The sequence below is a fragment of the Myotis lucifugus genome, unplaced genomic scaffold (assembly GCF_000147115.1).
Source record: "Myotis lucifugus unplaced genomic scaffold, Myoluc2.0 scaffold_279, whole genome shotgun sequence".
In the NCBI taxonomy this organism is placed as follows: domain Eukaryota; kingdom Metazoa; phylum Chordata; class Mammalia; order Chiroptera; family Vespertilionidae; genus Myotis; species Myotis lucifugus.
In genome coordinates this window covers 1,620,348-1,625,345 of record NW_005871327.1, presented here as the reverse complement: position 1 = coordinate 1,625,345, position 4,998 = coordinate 1,620,348, and positions in this window count along the sequence as shown.

Here is a 4,998-nt window from a genome sequence, read left to right as displayed (position 1 = left end):
GCGGGGGGGGGGGGTGCCGCTTCTGCAAGCCTGAGGCCCGGAACGTGGTAGCTGCTCAATACAGACGTCGAATCTGCATCTTCATGTATGTGGAGCTCAAACTCGGACTCAGTGCTCACTGTCTGCCCAGGAGTGGGAGTTGCTCCTTTGGTGCAGATTAATTTTATTCATTTACTGACTTTACAGAGGGGTGGGGAGAGAGAAGCATTGATTTTTGTTCCACTCACTTCATGCATTCATTGGCTGATTGCTGTATGTACCCTCACCGGGGATAGAACCCACAACCTCGGCGTATCGGGGCGATGCTCTAACCAACTGAGCCGCCCAGCCAGGGTGCAGGTTGTTAGAGAAGGTGAGTGTGCGCTTGGGAATCAAAGGCACTGCCGGCCGGGGAAGCCAGTGAAGGCGTGTGCGGTTGTTTATGTTGGTTGGAAAGCAGGACATTTTTCTCGGAGGCCGGCTTTCCGCAGAGGCCCCGTCGGGGATCCAGAGAGATGAAAGTCTCAGAGGTAAAGGCAGGGTCTGAGGAAATGGCCGCACTGGATCACTGCAAAGGAGCGTATTCATCAGAGAGTTAATTTGGAGGGAACTGGAGTGTGAAATAGCAGCAAACCCGCTCAGTGCTTCGTGCCAAGGCTCGCTGGGAGCCACCTCCTGAAAGCGGCCGGGGCTTGCAGGCCACAGACCGCTGAGCGGGGGCACTGACGAGGGGTAATTAAGGGGACGGGTGCGTAACACTTGGGTAAGTAGGACTTGATGGGGTCAAACCAGCAGGGCTTCTGGGAGGTGAGGGGCAGTCCCTGGTGCTGTTAGCAAGGAACGCCAGAGCGAGACCGCTTCCCTGGCCTCATGGAGAGGAGGGAGGGAGGGAGGGGCGGGGAAGGCGGGAGAGTGGTTACTTTTAGACTGAGTGTCCCTAGATCAGGGGTGGGCAACCCTTGGCACGCGTGCCCAAGATGGCACACCAGTAACTTTTGCTGGCACGCGAAACCCTCTCTTACAATCTTCCATTTACAATTTTTTTCTTAATATCGACTTTTTTATTTTTCAGATAAATTCAGTGTAGGTGCATCTTAGATAAATAAATAATTTTACATAACAAGTTATCTTAAAGACCATAGACGAGAGAGGGGAAGAGCAATTTCTATGCCTCTGCCTTAACTCTCCCTGCCTTCCTAGATCCGACCAGTGTTTTGGTTTCATCCACATATGCTTGTGAATCTTTGTTCTCAGTGATGAATTTTGTTAAGTCTCATAATAGGAGTAGCCTGATGGATGAAAGTAGTAGCTCGTGCATATCTCCGAAGGTCACGAAATATAAACCTGATGTAAAATCTCTGTCATCAGTGATGCAGCGGCAAAAGTCCCACTGATAATATCAAACGAAGTCTCATAAAGTTTTCTGTCGGACTATCAGTGTACATGTATACATTAAAAAATAAATGTATTTTTCATCATCATATACTGTGTTTTTGTCGCTCGAATGAAGTTTATTATTTCTTCAAGGTTCTTCACATACGTACACCTTAAGAGATATCAAGTAGGCGTAACATGTTCTCAAAAAATTAGGGTTGGCACGCAGAAGAATTTTGAGTCAGAGATTTTGCTGGTTTTGGCACGCATTCACAAAAAGGTTGCCCACCCCTTCCCTAGATGCTCTTTCCCTCGGTGGCGCTGCCCTAGGGGGCGGTGACATGCAGCACTGGGGGAACCCTCAGGAGCTCAGGGTCCGAGAGGCTGTGACTCAGCCAAGACGATGGCGAGATGGAATGAAATGGGTTCTGCGTCCTGCATGAGCCCCTGAGGGTGGCCACGGGGAGGGCACTGTGCTGAGCATGGGGGACGTCCTTTGATGGCGTGGGGGTCAGGAGAGGACACCATTCGTGGGCAAGATGGCGATGCGCAGGCTGGATACTGACTTGGATAGGCTTATTCACACACAGCTTTGAATTCTTGCAGCCCAGTGGCCAGTGTTCCTGGCGCCCGAGGCCTGAGCTAGGCCCCCGCCCACCTCTGCAGCTCGGCCCTCTCACTGCCGCTGGCTCTGCTCTCAGACCGGGAGGTGTGGCTCCTGCCTGTCACTCCCCGCAGCTTAAAGGCGACCCTGCCTCGGGAGACCACCTGTCTGTGTGCCTGTCTGATTTATGTTTGTCTGGTTCAGACACGGCCTCTAGAGTCAGGTTTCCTAGGCCGAGGCTGCAGCCTCCAGGACCTGTGTGACTGACTCCTCTGAGCCTCCGCACACGTAACCTATCAGATGGGAAAGTGACAGCCTTTACCTCAGATTGTGTAAAGAACGCTGCCCTGGCCGGTGTGGCTCAGTGTTAGAACACCGGCCTACGCACCGAAGGGTCACGGGTTGGATTCCTGGTCAAGGGCACGTACCTGGGTGATGGGTTCCTTCCCCACCCCCGGTCGGTCAGGGTGTGTGCGGGAGGCAACCAGTTAATGTGTCTCTCTCACACTGATGTTTCTCGCTCCCTCCACCTCCCTCCCTCCCTTCCACTCCCTCTGAAAAGCAATGGAAAAAATATCCTCAGATGAGGATTAACCAAAAAAAACACCAAGAATAAACATGTTAAGTACTTAGGACAATGCCTGGCACAAAGAGAATGCTCAATAAATGTTAGCTGTTATTATTATTTTTATTTTTTTATTGTCCTCCATCTCCCCCGCTGTAATCGGCAGGAACCTGTCTGTCTTGTTCACTGTTGTATGCTTCTCCAGCGCATGGATCATGACCAGGCACGTAGTAGGGCCTCATCACGTTTACTGAGTGAATTTTTTGGTTAATAAAGTAATTCAGTGCTCATTCGTTCTTCGGGGCGGGGTTTCGTGTTACGGGTAGTTTTCTGGGCCTCCTTTTCAATGGTTTGCCTAAAAATACAGCTGAATAGACATATGGGTACAGGCTGTCATACTAAAGGCATAAACTGGGAGGGACACCTGTTGATGACTGAGTGGGTGAGTGAATACACGATAGGTGTGTAGATAGTCCGTGCTGATATCTTTTAAAAAAAATCTTGAGTCAAATATGAGATGAAACTTCCTGGGGATACATAGAGCTCTTGACCTCAAAGTCCATTGTCACAACAGGACAGGGGTTGTAGTGAGCGGTTGTTCAGTATGAAGTGTTCCTCAGAATTCAGAGTGTGCTGTGGCCGCGGGTGCCCGGGGTGGGGCGCTGGCCCTGCGCCGGCTGCAGAGCTGTGCTGGGAGCTGAGGGCTGGAGGGTGGGCAGCTGGAGAAGGGCCATCAGGGCGGCGAAGGGCTGAGGGCATGTTGCACATTGAGTGCCTGGGCCCCGAAGACCACACTCGGACCAGCATGTCAACTGCAGGGACACACACCTCAGAGCGACTTAGGGAACATCTCTGAAATGGTGAGCGGGCCAGGGATGAGCCGGCGACCGCAGGGTTTCCTGCCACCGGGGGCTTTGAGTCTCCGCTGGCATTGGGAGTGTTGTCAAGGGCTACACACCAGGTGCTGGGATAAAGAATAAAGGCAGAGTTGAGACGGATTCTGGAACTAGACATAAAAGGGGTTGTGGATGGTTTTATGGAAGAGGAAGGAATAGGAATGACTTCTAGGTGGATAGACACGTATCAGTTAACATGATGGGGACGTGGGGCATGAGACTAGACTTGGGGGGATTCAGAAGTTACGTTTAGGGCTTGTTTAGTTTGAGGTGCCTGCAGGGCACGCAGAAGGCAGATTCGAGGTGCTGGTTGACTAGCTGAGCCTGCAACTCCCAGGAATAGGCTGAGGGAGATAGTAATTTACCAGCGTATGGATGGTACTTAGTGACGAGTGACTGGGTGAATTAGAAGTCAGCAGAAGGCCTAGGACCAAGCCCAGGGCTGCTGAATGCTAAGGGGGAAGGGGAGAGATGAACAGCGCAGGAAGCGGTCAGAGGTCCGATCACAAGACCACTTCATTCTGCATGGCCCTGGTCTGTCTTTATTGGCTAACTCAGTAATTATTTCTGTGTGGACTGTGGTAATGCTGAGTGAGAATAGAACAGACTTCCATTCTGCAGTCATGGCTAGTTCCTGTCTCTTCGAGTAGATGCAGGGTCCCTGTGGGCAGCTATAAACTTTCCTTCTACCCCATTGTGCCCATTCAGTGCGGGATTTAAGGTGGAGGCTCAATGCTTAGGAAGCGGTAAGGCCTTTTTACAAAGGCCCTTGCTGAAACCATGATCCGTCACAGTGCTGAGACCTCTCCTGGGCCCAGTGATGCCTGGCTCATACTTTATATGGAATGTAATCCTTGTATTTCTTTCTTTCTTTTAAAAAAAAAATATTTTTTTATTGATTTCAGAGAGGAAGGGAGAGGGAGATAGAAACATCAATGATGAGAGACAATCACTGATCGGCTGCCTCCTGCATGCCCCACACTGGGGATCAAGCCTGCAACCTGACCAGGATCTCCTGGTTCATAGGCTGAACCTTAACCACTGAGCCACACCGCCTGGGCCGACCCTTGTATTTCTTTATTGGTACTATTAATCCTGTAAATAATCATGATTATATTTTAAAGGTTTTGTAGGCAATAAATGCAAGAGGAATGAAGAAAATCCTGGGGATTTTCCAGCTTCAAGGTCAAGGAAAGAACACTCCCCTTCATGGCAGTGTGGTGACATCTCAGAGCGGGCACTTAATTATTTGCGTACCTTAGTACATTAAAGGCACACATACACATGCATAAACCAATCTGTGTGTAACAGTGTTTAACAGCTCCACTCGACTGACAGCTAGGCCAGAGAATTTCACCAAAGCCTGGGAGACATTTTGCAGTTTGGATGACAAAATAAATCACAGTGATCCATGGCCCCTGCAACTGGCTGAATCCTGGTGATGCCTCAGTCTCCAGCCAGGTGTGGGCCCAGCGACTGCATTCCACACGGGGAGCGCGGGCCTCGGCGGGCCCTGGCACAGGGCGGGGGGTCCCCGGAGGCAGCTCCCCGAAGAGCTGTGGGTTTCTATGTTGGAAATG